The 20,245-nt window shown below is 34.1% G+C and overlaps 1 pseudogene; it reads right to left on the reverse strand.

Annotated features, from left to right (window-relative positions):
- Positions 1-17,647, reverse strand: part of LOC119513463 — a 32,621-nt pseudogene extending 14,974 nt beyond the window's left edge.
- Between the last annotated feature and the right edge of the window lie 2,598 nt (positions 17,648-20,245).

The raw sequence follows: 20,245 nt of genomic DNA on the forward strand, positions 1-20,245 counted from the left end.
CTATATACTATGGGTGGCCAATTAAATTGACAGATAGAGAAGGTGCTAGTGAAAATTATGAGGTGCTAAATGTTTATGTTGAGTAAGTTTTTGCAATATGTTTTTAAGTCTAATATATAAAATGGAGCATTATGCTGTGATGTGAGAAAATCTTTCTTGCTTGATTTATGTAGTTTCCTTCCTTGTTATTGGAGAAGAGAAACAAATGAAAATCTGTTCTTATAGAAGAATCCAATAGTCTATAAACTGAAAAGGATTAAAATTATTTTCTTCAATGTAAAGTGGTTGTGGAATCTTATGGATAAATAAAAGACTATCAAAATCCAAGCCAAGTAAGTCCTGTGATAGAGTTGAGCCATACGTATGAGGAGGTAGGTTCCCATCTTGTTTCTGTCATGAGGTCTTTAGCAAACCACTTATTTCTGTACTTTTCCATCTACTTGTCTGTAAGTTAGACTGGATGCTTCCCAAATGTTTTCCAGTTCTAAAATTGAACCATTCCATTCAAAGTTCTATGCTCAATTAGAAACAAAATTTTCTAAGGAGTATGGGAAAGTCTTTAAATGACATAAACTAGACATGTTTCATTTTAAATTAATAGTTGTAAAAGCAGACAGCTTCACAATGGAATTAAGTACTAGTACCTGGTACATGTGAATGAAACTTGAAAATAGTATTCCAAGTCAAAGAAGCCAGTCACAAAAGACAATACATTTCATGATTCCATTTACGATGTCCAGAATAAACAAATATACGTGAGCAGAAAGCGTGTTAGTGGTTGCATAGGGATAGAGAGGTGGAAGGGATAGGAAATGTCTGCTAATGGGCAGAAAATTTATTTTTCAGGTTATAAAAATTTTCAAAAATTAGACTGTGATGATGTTTGCACAACCAAAAACTATTGAATTGTCCACTTTAAAACACTGAATTGTATGGCATGTGAAATATCTCTCAATATAGATGTTGAATGCAAAGATAGCTTCAGCCTTGTATAAAACAGGGATAAAGCAGGACAAGTTCAACAGAATGTAAGCTTCATTAACTCAGGGATTTTTGTCTCTTTTGTTCACTGCTGAATTCTCAGCACCTAAAAATTGTGCCTTGCACAGCAAATATTTGTTGACTGAAGGCTTGTATTAAATTAAAAATGAAAAAGCAGATAGCTTCATGCTGCTTCATTTTACTAGTATTTTTCTTCTCCATTTGTCACCAAAGCTAGAGAAATTATCTTTCCTTCCAGTCCAATAGCTGCATCAGGGCTATTGGTTTGCTGTACTAAACCTATGGCTGTTATTGGTAGCCATGGTAGAAGATGCGTTAGCTGAAAGAAGGCAGGGTTACCCTAAGGCATCAGAAGCAATTCTGTACTACCTGGCCTATGAGGATGAGCACATCCCCTGATCTGGGAAGATTAACTGAGGTACTGTCTCAGTAGTTTATATTAAGTCTGAAGGAGAAGAAGTTGTGCATGTCTAATTTTTTTTTTACCAAGTATTAAAAAACAAAACAACAACAACAAAAAATAAAACACACTTGTCTCTTTTCTGAGGTTTATGCCTCTGGCTCTGGCATGACGGCTTTCTGCCAGGGGGTTATCAATAAGGTAGGTCTGGTGAGACAGACCCTGCTGTCCTCAATCCTATAGACTTTCTCTTTAAATAATCTTTCATCAAAGAATTCTATTTCTGAAGTCAATAATTTTTGAACTGTAACTCCACTATTTACTTCCTACATGATAAAAAATATACAAACTCTAAGGACAAATCAGTGGTTTTGAACTCAATTTAAAATACGTAATTTTAGACAACTATATAAAGGTGGGGGAATGAAGGAGTATAGGAATATAGTTTATGCGCCCTATTGAAGTGAAGGTGGTATCAAAGAAAAACAAGATTGATAGGGATTTAAGAGGTTAATTTTAAGCCCCACAGTAAACACAAAGAAATTATCAGAGTATATAACCACAGACATGAAAAGTAGAGTTTGGGTTAAGAGAAATGGGGGAAGGGGCAATGGGGAGTTAAGAAATGAGTCTAGGGTTGCTGTTTGAGGTGAAGGGAAATTTCTAGTAATGGATGGTGGGAAAGAGCATTACAACATTCTAAATGTGATTAATCCCACTAATGAAAGGGTAGGGAGGGGGTGGAATGGGAAGATTTAGGCTGTGTATATGTTTCCACAACTGAAAAAAGAAAAAAAGACAGTCTAACTAGACAACAATTGAATGCTAAGGATGAACTTGGATGGGATTGGAGGATAGAGGATAGTTGCCTCAAAGGGACACAGTTGAGATCTAAGGAAAAGGAAATATAGAATGTAAGCTTTGTATCATTGTTGAATCTCTTATACTTCTTATCTGCGCTTAATGGAATTACATAAAAGAATGTTCTTGTTCATGGGAAGTATATACATGAACTATAGTTTATGTTCAAGGATGTGTGCAGCTAACTCTCATATGTTCAGAAGACAGAGCAACAGATGATGGATGATAGATAGGGAGGGAGGGAGGGAGGGAAAGAAGTAGCGATGTGACAGCATGTTAAAGTTGGTGGATTGAGCTATTGGGGGAGGGGGGTCAGGGTATGATGGAATTCCGTGTATGGGGCTAGTATTGTTTTTTCAACTATTCATGTAACTTTGAATTTATTTCAAAATAAATAAATAAAAAATAATTCTATTTCTATTAGTGCAGATGCTAATTTGCTAGCAAGCTTTGATTATTTTAGTTGGATACAGGGCTCTCTTTGCTTAATTTTTTTCTTCTTCTTGATTCTCTTTTGTTTTGTTTTGTTTTTCTTTTTTCTCTTATGCTTACTTGTGTAGACTATGCTATCTGGAGTTTCCAGATAAGAGCTCTTATTTGCCTCAGGGGTGACTTCTCTTGCTGTACTGATCTCTGCAGGCTTCACCAATTTCTGTTTTTCCTACCCCAAATTAGCGTAAATATCTAAAGTTGACTCAGACATATAGCTGACCAATTATGAGCAGTTAGGGTAAAGGTAATTTATAAACCTAGCCTTCTACCAAGCCAAATTTTGAGAATAGGTTCAGTAAAAATAAAAGATACGTTTGTAAAAGAACAATGATGAATTAATCCATTAACACTTCAACAACCCTGAGTTGTATACAGTTAGCTCTATGGAACATTATGGAGTAACTGGGGTTTAAAGCTATTAAGGTAGGTGCATATTAAATATTGTTTTTGAAAGGAAAGGGAGAAGTTACATTTTCACAAATTTATTTTTGCAATACAAGAATATATCAAGTTTTTGGTCAAATAAAAACATTAGGAGTTTTGTTTCTATAAATGGGTGCTATCAAATTATATTTAAATGAAAAATACATAAGATAGTTTGGAGAAATAAACTAAAATATATACAACATAATGTTTTAAAGGAAGTAAAAACAGTCCCAGACATTGTATAGTACTTGGCTTAGTTTCCCGGCTGCTAAGACAAATACCACACAGTGGATTGGCTTACACAACAGGAATTTATTGGCTAACAGTTTTGAGGCTAGGAAAAGTCCAAAATCAAGGCATCAGGAAGGCGACACTTTCTCCCTGAATATTGTGGCCGCCTGTGATCCTTGTGTCCTTGGCTTTTCTGTGAAATGGCAATGTACGTGGCGATAATGTCTTCTTTCTCTCTGTTCCCACTGATTTCCAGCTTCTCCTCCACTTAGCTTCCTTTTTATAAAGCCGCTAGTAACAAATGATGCTTTCATCCTGGGCTACACCTTAACTAAAAACAACATCTTCAAAAGGTCCTATCTACAATGGGTTTACAATCACAGGAATGGATTAAGATTAAGAATATATATTGCTTTTTTTTTTTTTTCTGCTGAGGTACATAATTCAATCTGCCATAGTACATATGAATTTTTATTTTGGGCTTGTTTATTCCATTTGATTTTAGTTAAGTTACCTATTTCATAGGACCATTTGAAGTATCTCAAAGCTTTAAGTCTCTTAGAATATTCTTTTCTTATTTTAGGGTTTTACCCAAAGTAATAAATTCTTCTAAAAGGCAAACACATTTTTCTAATTTGTACACATTACAGTTAAAAGCATTTCCAAAAATAGATATTTTCTTTGTAAGCCAAGTTTTCTATTAGTAGGATTTACTATTTTAACTATCGTGTACAATTTCATCGGATAACTTGATTAAAACAGAAACTTACATAGAGATTCCTGGGATGTTCTTCCTATTACTATTTTTCAATATCGGGTTTTGAAGTCTGGTTGAGAGCATTTCATGTGTAAATGCGTCATATCCTGTGTTCTATTGCCCCAACTGCAGTTTTGTGGCACAGTAGTGCACTGTCATCAAAGTACAGAGCCACCAATGACAAGGTCTCATGTTTTTGGTTAACTACATCACAATGATCTCATTGATTGAAAATTTAAAACATAACACTGCCATTTCAAATGTCCTGGAAGGGGTTAAACATCTTATGACAGGAGAAATCAGCATATTCAGTCAGTGAAAAATGAAAAAATTAACAGGGAAATACTAGTTTTCTAATATGGAAAGTAGAGAAATATAAGTAAATGATGCATTAAGATTGCTTTTAAACATAATAATAGAAATTCCTAAACTGAAAATCTAATCTCCATTTTGTGGAGACGTGGTAAAGTGAAACCTTTATGAGTTTTAGAATCAGAGAAACCTGAATTTGAATTCTGACACTGCTACATATTGGATTAGTTTCTTGAATATTAAGAAAGAAATCTTAATATCGATAGAAATTTATCAAGATAGTCAAATTATATATGTAATATATCTGGCATGTTATAGACACACAACTAATGTCAGATATTATTATTTGTTTATTGTGGCTATTTGACATGACCAGATATATAAGCTATGGTTACGGGGGTCAAAAGCAAGCCTTATATATGTCAATAATTTCCAAAAGCTTTTCCTAAATCCTAAATAGCTTCCTCTGTATTTAAAAATGAGTGAATGAATTAATGAATAAATAACAAAGTTCTCCATTTGAAATTTCCTTTATATTTTATATAGATTTTGTAATGCTATGTTTTTAAACACATGAAAATGTGTTGAAATTGTCATTTATTTTATAACGAATTTTCACTATCTTGACTATTGCCACCCAGAATCACAGGAAATTTTAATCCATTTTCAACTACCTGCTATGTGTTGGTGGGTATTTTGGGTGAAATATGAATATTCAGAAACTCACAGGCAACAGGTAATGTAATTTTTGAAACTAATAAGAGTGAAATCCAAGTTTCAAATTATCCCATTCCCAAACCACTGCAATTTGAAATCCTCAGAACATTGCATATAACTAAAGTGCACCCATGAGTTCAACAGAACTTTTCCAGTTGATCCAGGAGGTATAACTTAAAATAGAAAGGACCTCTTGTCTTTGAGCCTTACTTTATTATGGGGGTGAGGAGCAGGAATGCAGAGCTACTGTGTTGTGGAAGTTTCCATAAAAGAGACTTGCCCTACCATTTCACAAGTTTACATGGGAAAAAAAGTGCTGTAGAAATAAATTTTAATAGAAGTGATCTTTTATAAGACAGAGTAAATCTTTGATGTGGTATGTATTGGTTCAGCCCTGAACAACTGTTTTAACCTAATTCCATTTAGTTTCTTGGGTGGGGGCAGGTGACAGGTGGAGAGAGGCAGAAGAAAGAAATTTCTGACAGTCATCCCCTCTCCAAGAGTACTGAAAGAGTACTCATCCACCAGTGTTTATAAATATTGCATATGGGTTACACATCTGTGAATGCTGATGTTGTCTCTGATATGTAGCCATGTAACTGAATATACTGAATATCTGCAGGAAAATAATGTCACTAATAATTGAATGCTATTTAGTAGTTAGTTAAAACATTTAATTAACAATAGGTTAATTAATTGTTGTTTTAATTAACTAAATTAAATTAACTAAATTAATTAACTATTGTTAATTAGTTAATTAGTTAATATTATTTTTCACTGAGCTGTTCTTGGGCATCAGGTAGCACTGTAAGAGTATGGCGCATGGACCAGCAGCAACATTAGGAACTTTTTAGAAATGCAGAATCTCAGGCCCCATCCTGGATCAGCTGAATTAGAATCTTCATTTTAACAAAATCCCCAAGTGTGTCCTATGCTCGGCAAAGTTTGAGAAGCACTGAGATAAAGAATCCGATCACTAATTTGGATAGAAGAGTCCCAACTGCAGTAGTCAAGGGAATTTACCCTAGTTCATTCACTTTTTTCTTCATTATTTCCATTTATATTGAGGTATTACTTACAAACAGCTAAGTGAACAGATTTTTAAGCGTATAGCTCAATCAGTGTTTGCACATATATGCAACAGTTCTTTCTCCTCCACATTTATTTCATTCAACTTTTACTCTTTTACTTTTGCATCCCCTATGGCTGGGGATGTGGGGTGGGAGGGAATCACATGATCTTGAAGAATGCTACTTTCTTTAGATTTTTAGATTTCAACTTCACTTGGACCTCTACTACTGCCTGGAATTTTTTTCCTTTATCTTTATTCAGCTTAATCTTCCTGTTTCTCAGTAAGGATTTCAAACTTTTCTCAACACCTCCAAGACATATCCCTATTTTCTTTTGGACTTTCAATGGATGACCTTATCTCTTATTTTATTAACCAAAATAGAGACAGTCTGGTGGGAATTTTCTTCCTGTTTACTCCCTTACCTCTTCCCAACATTTAGAAACAGTACCCATATCCATATTTCCTTCCTTACCTCCTCCCTTCAGTCTAAAGCTATATATTTATCCTCTTCCCTCTTTTCAGTGATTAGTGATTTGGTTTAATTTGTTCATTCCATTTATCCTCCATTAACTTTTCTATGGATTTATTCTCCTCAGTACATGAGTCAATACATGTACACAAATTTATGTGAATATGTATATGTGTGAATATATATGTATACATATATGTGTGTTTATATACACCTGTACATAATATAAATTAATATATGACTGTTTCTCTAATTAAAAACAAAAGATAACACAAAGATTTCCCTTGACCTGTGTCACCCTCTAGTTACTACCCTAACTTTGTCCTTCATCTCATTGTCCAGCTTCTTGATACTTATTGTTTCTACTTCCTTGTCTCTCATTCACTCTTCCTCAACTGTTAGTGGGTTTTCCACCCACTCCTCCATCGAAACTGCTTCTGCCAATGATCTTCAATGATTGGTAAATCCAGATTGCCAAATACAGTAGATGCCTTTGGGGTTTTTTTTAAGGTCTTCATCTTTTAATTTCTAATTTGAGCTTTTAAAAGCAATTTCTTCTCCTGCCAGGAGTAACATTTTTTTACTCTTATCCCCAAACTAAGCCATATTTTTCCATTTGTGCAAAACATGGTGGGTACATTTCATGCTTTATTAATACTAGTGTGTATTATTTGTTTGTTTTACAGCATTGTGTACAGTTCTTTTTTTCTTTAGCTTTACAGCAAGCCAGAATATTGTTTTCCAAGTTTATTTACACTAGTTCTTTTCTTCCTATCCCCTTCAATGTGATTTGGTTAATTTATGAAATTATTATTTTATTATTATTTTTAATTATTATTTAATTCATGAAATTATTATTTGTGAATAGACTGCACCACACTATGGAATAGGATAGATATGCAGCTTGCTATGCAGGAAACAACTGCATAATTATGAATGCTTTCTATAAGGTTCTGATACTGATTGGCCATCTCCTTCCTAAAAAATTGCTCAAAATCCTTTGCCAAATGTTGTGATACAATTATCTCTTTTCTTGTCTCACTTGGATTTTTCTGCAGATTCTCTTCTATGTGTCCCCCATGTCCTTGTCATGATAATCTACAAGGCTGCAGTTGCTTCTCTCTATTAGGGTCATCATTCCTAACTGAATATTTCAATATTTGTAATTGTTCACAATTATTTTTAGGGGGAGAGTCTACTCAAAGATAGCAAACTCATCTTGGGAAAGAGGGAGGTAAGAGTGGTCCCTTGGTGCCTAATACTCCATAAATTGACCTAATGAAACACATCTCACATACAGACATAGACACAGACACATATACATATATAAACCATTGCATCCATACATTGAAGAGTACTTATTTTGCTTATATATATATTAAATTTGACCATGGGCTGCACCATAAAGTAAGTAGACATAAATATCAAAGAACTGAAATCATATAAAGTAAATTCCTTAACAATTGTGCTAAAATTAATACATTTAATAAATTCCTGGCAAGAAAAAGCCAGAATCAATATTATGAATGAAAAGGTGGCATTATTACAGATACTATCGTTACATAAATAATAAGGATTTTATAAATGTCTTTAAGCTAATGAATTTGAAAATTTGGATGAAGTTGCCAAGTGCCTAGAAAATACAAGACCAAACTGACACAAGAAAAAATAGAAAATCTGGGTAACTAAATCCATTAAAGCAATAAAATCCTTAATTTAAAACCTTTCCAACAAAATCTCCAGACTCAGATGACTTCACTGATGAAATCTTTCAAACACTTATTTCAAACCCAATTTACCCAAAACATTCCAGGAAGTTGAAAAACAAAACAAAATATTTCCCAACTCATTTTATGAGTTACGTCGATATCAAATCCTGACATGAATATTGTAAGAATGGATAGTTCATCTCTTATGAACATAGATACAGAAGTCCCAAACAACCTGTTAACAAATTTATTCCAGAACTATATAAAAGGATAGTACCTTAAAAATTGCAGTTTATTTAATGATGCGGTGTTGGTTTAACTTTGTAAAATTTAATCAATTTACTACATTAATGAATAAACATTAAATCATTTGATATGTCAAATTTTTCATAATGCAAACTCAACATTCTGAAAAAGAACATTTATGAAAATGCTACACAAACATCGTATTTAATGTTTAAATATTGCATTGTTTCCTTAGGATCAAATTAGATAGGGATACCTTTCACCATCACTTTTATTTAACTTGGTATTGGAGGTCCTAACCAGTGAAGACAGGCAGGAAAACAAAAAGTATATGGAAAGGAAATAAACATTTTAAAAACTGCTAATGTTTTTAACAGATAAACTGATTATATTTGTGGAAAAAAAATTTTAAATCTACAAATAAACTATTAGAATTAATATGTGAATCTAGAAAAGTCAGTGAATTTCAAACTCTATAAAGAAAGCAATTGTATTTGTATACATTGAGAGAAACTATTTATAAAAAATGGATTCCACTTACAATAGCTTCAGAAAACAATAAATACATAGAAATATCTCTAAAACAGATGTGCAAGACTTCCATAACAAAAGCTATATAACGTTATTGAGAGAAATTAAAAAGACTCAAATAAATCAAGATTTGACATTCTAGTGCTTGGAAGTCTTAATATTATGAAGATGACAATTCTGCCAAAATTGATCCAGATTCAATTCAATGGTCATCAAACTCCCTGCAGAATGTTTTCTAAAATTTGAGGTGATTCAAAAATGTATATGCAAATACAAAGACAATTTTAAAGAAGAACAAAATTAATCAGAGGTTACAGATGCAGGATTTATTACAGTATTCCAATAATTAGGGCACTGTGGTATTGGTGCAAATGTACCTGTAGAACAGAACAGAAAGGACAGAAACATGCCTATAAGGATACTCGATTTAATATAAAGGTGGCACCCATAGATTTCTTTTTTCTAAAATTGGCCCTGGGTCAACTAGATGTACATAGGAATAAAATTAATTGTTACCTCTTCCATACATCCTACACAAAATCAATTGTTGGTAGATTGTGAGAGATATCATCAAGATTTCAGGTATAGGCAGTTTCCTTAAATAAGAACACAAAAAGCTCTAACTTTAAAAGCTATACCACTTAATTTACTAAAATAAAATAAGAAATATCTGTCAAAGGCAAGCCACAAAATAAAAGTTTTATGTAGCACATACAGTCAACAGATAATTCGTTTCTTGAATACATAAAGTGCTACCCAAAATCAAAGAAAATAAAGTTAACACGATTTTAAATATCCAGGTGGCCAATTAACAAACAAATAGTGCTCAACTACATAAGTCATCAGAAAAATGCAAATGAAAACCACAGTGAGATCTACTACCTATTCACCAGAAAGACTAAAATGAAAAAGACTGACAAGTCTAAATGCTGAAGAAGATGTGGAACCTAGATGTCATATACAACTTGGGGTGTAAATGGGTACAAGTTTGAAAACTTTTGCATTTGGACAGCAATCCCATTTATCTACAAATAAATAAATTCTTACACATGTTTACCAGGAGATAAGTACAACAATGTATTTCCTAAAAGAGAAGGAAATACGAATTTGTGCTTTCTGATACATAATCCATGTGCAAATATCTTCAATTAGGCTTTCTATTTGATTCAGTTTGAGAAGTCACACTTAAGGAAAAAATCCTGTAAGTGGGATAAATGCAGAAAAGGCATTAGCTAGGAAGCAAATGCCATTAAAAACCAGAAAGTGTGTATTGGCAACTAGAGTTTCATGCTCCCTTCCCCCAATACTTTTCATTCATACCTCTGACTGCTATTAAAGTCTAATCCTAGACCTTTCATGAGGATCACTGACCAACATGACAAATGCCAATAAGGTATGCTAATGGCTCTTTAATACAGCCCTATTTCAGACACTATTTAACAGATTAGTAAAACCGATTTCTTGGCAGGTCCCATATTCTTATGACCAAGGTTGTTCCTGTGGAAATAGTCTGTGTTGTAACCTCTTAGACGAACGCATGCTTACCCTGGCCTCAAAGAATTCCCACAAAGATCCAAGGAATGTGAGCTCCTAACTAAAAATTAAATCAGAAAACCTTCTGCATGGGAAACTTGATCTTGCTGAAATTGCTAGTGCAGTCACCAGACAGTGAGAGAGAAACAGAGAGAGATGGAGTTCAATCCCAGGCTCCAAATTTAAGCCTAGATTGGATGCTTCTGATTTGTGGAGCCTGAGTGACACAGCTATTTTACCCTAGCTTCAAGTGTGGCTGAGAAAGCCAAAATACTTCAGCTTCTCTAGATAGAAGCAATCTTTGACTCCCACCAAGACTTGTAAGATAAGGAATTCCCAAACATAGAAAGGGGATTATTTGACAATGTCAAATGAAAATGTGATACTCCTCCTGAATCTCAATTCTATCCCTGATTCACTCATTTTTTACATGCTGCCTGAGCCCTCGCTAATCATGACCAAACTTTCAATACAAGGAAAAACTTTATGTGTGACCATAAAGATCTTGGAATGCTCTGGCACACTCTGGTCTTTTCTTTTTCCTTCTTTCCTTTTACCATTTCTTGTCTTTTCTCTTTTCATCTCCCCTTCCCTTCCCCTCCCTTCCTTTCCCTTCCCTTCCCTTTCTTTTCCTTCCTTTTCCTTCCCTCCCTTTCCTCTTTTCCTTTCTATTTATTGCCTGGTCCATAATTTACCCAGTGGGAATAAGAATGATGACTAATATTTTATTCTGGTGATTATGAGCTTCATAGCCGTGGAAAAATCACTTATACCTTTGATTGCCTCCTTATGTAATTGGTGGTAATAAAATTTGAAGGAAATGAGCTGTTCTAGTTTAATACACACAAAGCAAAACCAACCAAGAGAACTTTTTTTTAGCTATATGCAAGGGGAACTGTCATCACTCAGCACTAAAATTAGAAATTGCCTCAAATAATAATTTAAAACTATCATGCTGCATTTATTTGGTATGGTTGCAGGGAATATGCCCTCTCTGCATGAGGAAATTTGAAATTTCAGTAGCTGTGAAGGGTGTGAACTAAAACTGCAATGACCTGTCCATTGAAGGTTTCTTTGCCAATTGAGCCATCCACGGACAACTTTAAGTTTCAGTTTGTGTCACATTAGCACTTTGAATTTCCTATGAGATCAAAGCTGATTTGGCATAGTATTTATGTTTTGCTTTGTTTTTGGGGGTTTTTTGTTGTTATTGTTTGTTTGTTTCTTAGAAAATGACTTGAACTTCATGCGGCTTGGTTTAAAGAATCTGCGTGAGTCTTTAATATTGTTTAGGTGAGCTTTGGAACATTTAGTCTTTTACATTTGACTTGATGTGTAAAAAATGTAAAAACACACCCTTTATAACTTGCTACTTTGTTTCAAAACACCAACGCCTAGTTTCTACACAATTTCAATTTTAATGGGGGAAAAACTGCAAAGAAAGCCATTAAAAATCAGAAGTCACATTCTCTACTGATCCAAGATGAAACTCCATCTCCACATGTCTGGCTGCCTTTTATCTAATACTTGGGCCTCCACTCTCTGCATTCGTTTCGCTGCTACAGGTCCTACAAGTGGTATAATTTGACAACAGCCTTTTATTGAGTGTCTGAATAGGAAAAAAAAAAGTAAAATTTCATGCAATGAATATGTGAATTAAATTCTTCTACTGTTACTAACTGCATGGAAAATATTCACTCAGTTATGATCAATACCTGCAAATCCAAATAACTGTCTTAAGTTATTAAAATGAGGTTGTGGTCATATGTTTTAATTAGCTTTTCATGAGATATTTATTCAGATGACATTTTCAGTCTGTTTTGGAATGTTGTTCATACCAGACCTGCTGGTATGGAACGCAAGATGAACAACATTCCTGAAATCAAAGAAGAAACTTTTCATTCACGTTATTGTTACAACAGCAGCAGATGGTGAAAAAACCTCAGAACTTGCAACACAGTCATCACTTACTGCTGCCTTGTTCAATAATTCATTAATTAGTAGTTTTAATATTTTAGACCAACAAATATTGATTTAGTATGAGAAGATATTATATGATGTCATCTGTAAAAATGATTTCTGTTTCTGGTTATACCAGGCCAGTATCTTGGGGCCTTCCTCTCATTTTGTTTTCCTCTGAGAACAAAGTTAGGGTTTTTATTTGGATAAAATAGAGGGAAACAAGGTCTATGGGTTGTCAAGGATCATCTTTTATTTAACCTTTCAAAGCTCTTTTACTTGGAACAGAAACCAAGTAGCAATTATTTAAAAAGGCATTTTTTTTTTTTGTGATGAAGAGAGTGTGGTGTTCTGCTGCTCCTTTGGCTGAGGATTATTTTCTGATCAAGTTGGAGGCCTTGGAGAGTAAGCTATGGTAGACTCATTAAAGAGGATTATAACAATCCAACTTGGAAAATGGAGTAAAGCTTTGTTGCCAACTGGAGATGAAAAGCATTTCTAGTTCTTACAGAAAATCAAGTTCAGAAACAGTAAAACAAACATGAAAAAAAATGTAGAACTGGTAGACTATTTTGCCATTGGAAACTAGTAGACAAAGTTTCCTTTTACTGAAAAGGCTGCATTTTCTTGATAGTTCAGTAAATGATTTTTCCCTATCAGTTGTTAACACATCACTTCAGCCTAGGTAAAGCTTGATCCAGCTGAAGTCCATCCATATTTCTACACCCTGTTGGCCTGTATGGTAGTAAGAGCTTCCATTACCAAGATGGCACATATTCAGCTTAAATGCTCCCTTCCCTGTAGTCTTACACAATCCACCTTGGGCTTTGTTTTTACATTTATTATAGCATTTTCTTCCAAGATTTCATATATCATATGTCATTATTTGCTTTCTTGTCTATCTGCATTCTTTCCCCATCATGCCTCCACAGCTTGGAAGCTTCCTGAATATGGAGGCAGCATCTTATTCTTATCTTATCTTATCCTATTCTTATCTTGTTTAAAATCAAAATACATTGATTTTACATAGCAATGACTCAATAAAAGTTTGCTGAATAAGTGAAGGTATGCATGAATGCAAGATTAAATGAGTAGATGAATGTATTCATGTGTGTCCTTTTAGTGCCAATATCAATATGCCTACAATGGAAGCATTTGATGACTGCTTAAATGTTTTTATTTTTAGTATATTTGGTTTAAATCAAATTATTAACAGGAATGTTCCAGGAGAGTAATTGTTTAGGAGCCTCATATAAGTTAACTTGGAAAAACAGATTTAAATGCTAAATCACATTTTAAAAGTTAGCACTGGTAGAGCACTTAGAAGAGTGCCTGACATACAATGAGTGCTATAAGAGAACTTGTTAAATAAAATGAATCATTGAGTAATCTCTTCCCTAGCTGAACAGATAGTATGTGTAAAAAGTCATGCTAATTTACTATTCTCAAGAAAAAAATTAGGGCACATAATCAAAAAGATAAAAGAAAGACCCAAACGTAGTACCTAACACACATTTATCTCCCATTATTTGCTTTCTATTTTTCTCAATCATCCAAAAGAGGGGAAAAACAGTTTTATGTTCAATAAATGTATGTTCTAGTAAACTAATTTTGTAACATGAATGTATGAAAGTCTAAATCTAGAACTGAAGCTTATGCACTGATGTGAAATTTTATTTCACTAATTGAACCTACACTTTTCACTCTTCACAGCAGGCTTGGATTATAGTGGTTGTTCAGTAAGTGTTCAAAGGAAGTGATGATCAGATTCTCCACCTATATCTATTCTTACAGGACATCATCTATTTTTTTTGACTTTTCTAGACTACCTAGAACAACCTTAATAGCTTTTTGAATCCCTCACCTTCTAGACTTTCTTCTGCAGGTTATTCCTGATCTATAGTATTCAGCATAATTTACGTTTTTCTTCCCTGCTCATTTTTTACCTTTGTTGACATACCCAGTCTTCATCTAGTAAAAGATCTAACCTGAGCAAAAAATAAAAGCCAGAAAATAAGACTTTCATTAAAATTTTATTAAAATTAAAAAAAAATTGTTTGGTATCTTCTTTGTGCCAATCTCTGTGATCTTAAATGTGAATATACAAATAAACAAGAAGCCCTCAAAAAGCTTACATTCTTGCAAGGAAGTCAGACATTCAACAAAAAGTATTTATATGATCTTGGGGCAAAATGAGAACATATAGCACGGATAATTAAACATATTCTGGGAGCGTGATCAATAAGGATTTCCTTGGGGAAGTAACATTTATGGCGAAATTAAATTCTCTTCTTTAGCTCAACTCCAGTTAGATTTCCATAGCTACTTGGCAATATTTTTATTCATCTCCAATTAGATGCCTATTGCATTCCCTGCAGCAATTAATGAAAGTGTTTCTCATTCACCCTAATGCTTCCATCCCTTTCATTCTCCCCACCCACAATTTGTGAAGGTCCAAGCTTGCCATGGTTCTGAGAGATGAAGGTTCTCCAGTGTGGGCTCTCTCAGTCTCTTTTCTTCAATCACAACTAATATCTTCATCTGCTTCTCCTTTTTGCCATGGATTCAGAAGGGTTTGAACTCCTTATATCTAGTTCAAGATGGAACTTTCTACATGAATTTGTCTCTCTCCCATCCCCAAACAACCTAGTCTTTCAACTCATCTCATTCTTTGTTACGTTAGTCAGACCTGACTAACAATTAACTGCTCTTCTTTCTTCTACATTTCCAATCTTTCTCTCTTCACTGACTTCTTTCCCTTTGCCATCAACTGTACTCAGGTCATTTATGTAAATTCCAATAAACTTTCAGTCTACTAGCATTTGAGGAAAGTAATTCATATTCACTGCCTTTGCTTGTCCCCTATCAGCTCAGTCAGTGTATGGCTGGATGTGGGGGTTTGAATCATGTTCCCACAAAAGGCATGTTCAGGTCCCTACCCCTGTTCCTGTGGGTGTGATCCCAGTTGTAAATCGGAACTTTGAAGACGTTATTAGTTAAGGTGTGCCCAAACTGAATAACGATGCGTCTTAATCCCATATAGTTGAAGTTCTTCTAAGCAAAGGAAATTGGACTCAGGAAGAGAAACCTTGGCAAACAGCCAGAATCTGAATGTCAACAGAGCCTGGAAGAGAAAGAAGATGCCACCATGTGCTTTGCCATATGATGGAAAAGCCAAGGAATTTTTGCTGGCCAGCCAGAAGATACCCACCCTAGGAGGAAGCAAGCCTTCTAGCCTCTGAAACCATGAGCCAAAAAATCCTAATTGTTTACGCCAAACCCATTGCATGGTATTTGTTTCAGCAACCAGGAAACTCAGATACTGGGTATCTGGCTTCTTCTATCTGTCCATCTAATTACCAATTCCAGTTCTCAGTTGTTGACTTGCTAGTAGCATCTGGTTCTCTGAATTATCTCCTTTTGAAATTCATTTCATTTTGACATGCTTTATCCTAGACTTTTCCTATCCCTCTGTTCACTCCATTTTTGTTTCCTGCACTGATTATACTACAAGGGAGAAGCAGCTGGAACAAACTACGTGTCTTAGTCTGTAAAGGTACCAGCCTGTCTATATTTATTTATTAGATAAATGCTTTTAATGAAGTGCTTAATATGAATCAGGCCATGCTCTAAATTATTTTCAAACATTAACACATTTAATCCCCAAAATAACCTTACAAAGATTAAAAATGAGGAAACTAAGGCACATGGAGTTTAAGTGACTTGTCCAAGGACACATGCATAGTGATTTGACTCAAGTGTCTTTCCTGGAATCTATGCTCATAAAAATGATGCTGCCTTTGCCATTTCTGCACATGAACACCTTTTCTGGGAAATTATTACCCAAATATTTTCTATTATGTTGTAAACCAGTTCAAAGAATTTCTGCCTCCCCAAATTTCCATATATGGACATGTTCTAAAGTTCTTAGTCTAGAGTCTATGAAGCCCTAAGAATTCAATGGATGGAATTCAGGAGTCCACAAATTTGAATGGCAAAATAGGACATTAACTTCTAACTGAAATTAAGCATTGTTTTAAATTACTAATATAGGCTACAAACCAGAGTGATATTTACAGAATCCATGACTTTGACACCATTGGAAAACATAGATATTTCATGTCACATTACAGTTTTTGCATATCTCCTAAACTGTTATTTACATTAATCATTACGCTGAAATTATGGCTGTTATTAGACCCACCTCCAAATCTGTTATCTAATGCATTAATAAGCAAGCATTTAAATTACTGTAATGGTTTGGAGCTTCACTGACCCCAGAAGATCATGCTCCCATGGGTGTAAACCTACTGTGGGTGGGACATTTTGATTAAGTTATTTCAGTTGAGGCATGCCCCAGGTGGGTCTTAATCCTCTTACTGGAGCCCTTTTTAAGAGAAAGAAATCCAGAGAAAAGACACAGATGCACAGAAAGAAAGACACAGAAGCTAAACAAGAAAGCCATAGAAGGTAGAAGCAATGAAACCTGGAAGAGAAGGGAGAGATCTGGAGACACCACTATGTGCCTTGCCATCTGACACAGGAGTCCAGGTATCATGTTGATGATGCCTTGATTTAGACATTTTCATGGCCTCAGAACTGCCAGTTTGTAAAGTAATAAAAGCCAGTTTATTTCTGGTAAACACAAATATTGCATTTTGGCAGCTTTAGTGAATTAAAACTATTACTGTACCACATTTAAAAATTATTTTATAACTATTTCAAAACAGTTGGCCTCCATTTCAACATTATGTGTTTTATTTTATGCATTTAAAACCATTGTGCTGTGACAGGGTCCACAGACTTCATTAGAAAAGTCAAAGGAGTCTATGATGCATGAAAAATATTGAAAAGCTCTGTCTACATTTCTCTCTTCAGTGCTTACATGTTCTTCTCTATCTTTTCGACCCAGTTTAACTGTATCCAACATGATGACACATGCGTACTTAAACAGAACTCTATGCTTTCTAAACCCATTCACATTTTCAACGTTCAGTTGAACATCTTTTCTTGATTATGCTACCAATATCTCAACTTCAAATAACAGAATGTGGTATCTGCCATCATTAATGTGCTTCTCTTTTCTGGTGCATCTGTGACTAGCATCTCCATATTTCCTGTAGTTCTTTCTGTAGTTCCTATAGTTCTGGCTCAAAACCTTGGAAGAATCTTTGATTCTTTACCATTCATTCACTGTTCCAATCAAGTGAATTTGTAGTGTTTTTTTTTTTCTTTCCCGTTTGCTTTCCCAATGTTTCTTGTGTTTGTCTGTTTACTTTGTCAATATTACTACCCTAATTTTATCTCACTTGCATTAACTTCTCCCTTGGTTTCCAATTTTCCCAACTCTTTCCCCTCCAATTCTAGTTCACACTAATTCCAGAACTGTTTGTTAATAAAGTGTCATAAAAATGAATGCTGCCCACATCTTTATAGAATATTTTTCTTGAAGAAAATTACAAAACACAATTTGAAAAATTCATACATGTATTCAAAAGGAAATAAAAATCCTTATAATTCTACCCTAAGACATATTTTCATCAAATCCTTTTAAGAGAATTTTTAAGGAATTAATGCATATGATATAATACATAAATACATATTTTACATATACTATAATTTTTACTAAGCTCACTATGTCTTTAAGCAATTTCTTATGTTATTAACTTGGCATTTAATTATAACAGAATATACCACAAATTATATAAGCATACTCTATTTTTGATCCTTTGTTTCTAGACTGTACTATCACAAAAAAATTGTGTCATGGACATCATGTAGAATTGAATGCTCATAACCTCTACCCTTGGAAATCCAGCAATTTTTAAAATCCAGCTCAAATATCATCCATCAAAATTTCATTTAAAATGTTCTCTCTCCTCTTGCCTGCCTCCATATGCCCCAAATATAAAGTAAACTTTTTTGAGACTGGATTGTGTCTTGTTCAGTTTTCTCTCTCCATGCATAGTGGATGATACAAAACTTTAAGTTTCTGGAGCAAAGATGAGAAATCTATCCAGAAAACAGGACATTATATTTTTAGAATTCTCACTCCTAATAAATGATATTGGTAAAGAATGCCTGAGGAAAAGACCAGAAAAAGGAAAAACTAGTATTATCAGTGGAAGTAAGTATATGATGAACTAAAAGTTAATGTACTTTCAAGGATGTCATAGCAGAAAAAAATTCTAAGCCACCACAACATAGTGATAATGAGAGGGTTAAAGCAGAAAATAATTAACATGGGTTTTTTCCCTCATCCAGAATGTTTGATATTTATAACACACACACTAACACACATGAGAATCACAATTAATGGTTTCTATCCAATAGGGAGGTTCTTGAAAGTGTATTAACCTGCTAGTTGTTCTTTTCCCTCTAAAAGGTCAAGAACATTAAATTCCTTTTTAATGATCCAGAGAGAAAGAGAAAGAGAGAGAGAGGTGTAAAAAGGAGGTATCTTTGGCAAAAACAGAGAGCAATAAAGTCAGCATTTTGCAGAGATTGCAAATGGGAGGAAAGAGAATCCCTTCTGGTTTTTTATATTCCCTACATTTCTATAAAAGTTACAGACTCATAGATCACAGAGTATGTACATAAATCTAATAAAGACTTTAGTTTAAATGCTGTGCAATTGCTTTCAAGGAAACTGAGAATTGTATTTAACTGGTCAGCAATTTGTACATATACGTAGTTCATATCATAATCTATTTTTAATAATTTCAGAGTTATCTCTTTTTTATTTAGAGAGAGAAATCCAAACTTAAAAATCCTTTTAGATTTTCTTACAGTTAGGAGAACTAGATACCACTTAGAGTTCTGGTATTCAGTATGGGTAGAACAGATAAGCAACACCAAATGCTCCTTTTTTAAGGTTTATTCTTGTCTGTGTGTTACACATTTGCAGACATATTAGGCAATATATTCTAATATGCAATCATCACTAATGTCCACCGACATTCCTCTTCCTAAAGAAGTATGGGCAAAATGCTATTTAAATATAAGTTCTCTTGATATCTTCACTCCCTATAACAAATGACATTAATTTTAACTAAAAAAATTCTGAACTATTTTATTATAATTTACTATAGTGTTACTTTATATATTGAAAAGAAAGAAGTAGTTAAATGGGGCCAAATATTTCACTAAAAATGCCAAAGACTAGATGGGAAAAGCTCAACTTCAAAGTCATATTAGTAGATTCTAGATTAAAGGAGGAATGTAGGCTCAAATTAATATCTTTGAGAAAGAATGAGGGGTTCTGAGAGGGAGAATTCAGAAAACAGCGAAGATCAGAATGCATTGATATAAAATGTGTTGTGCAAAGATATTGGGGGAAGAGCACAATAATAGCGCTGCATTTCAAATGGAGTATAACTGAGGGGAAAAGCTCAGCAAGATCACATCCTAAAAGACACTTACGACTTTACTAAGATCCTGGTGGAACCTTATTTTGGAGTGACTAAGAGGGATTACAGTGCACCAATTCTAGAATGTGTCTTGGTTTTGTTGGTGTTGTTTGTTTTGG

Source organism: Choloepus didactylus, chromosome 2 (genome assembly GCF_015220235.1).
Source record: "Choloepus didactylus isolate mChoDid1 chromosome 2, mChoDid1.pri, whole genome shotgun sequence".
Taxonomy (NCBI): domain Eukaryota; kingdom Metazoa; phylum Chordata; class Mammalia; order Pilosa; family Megalonychidae; genus Choloepus; species Choloepus didactylus.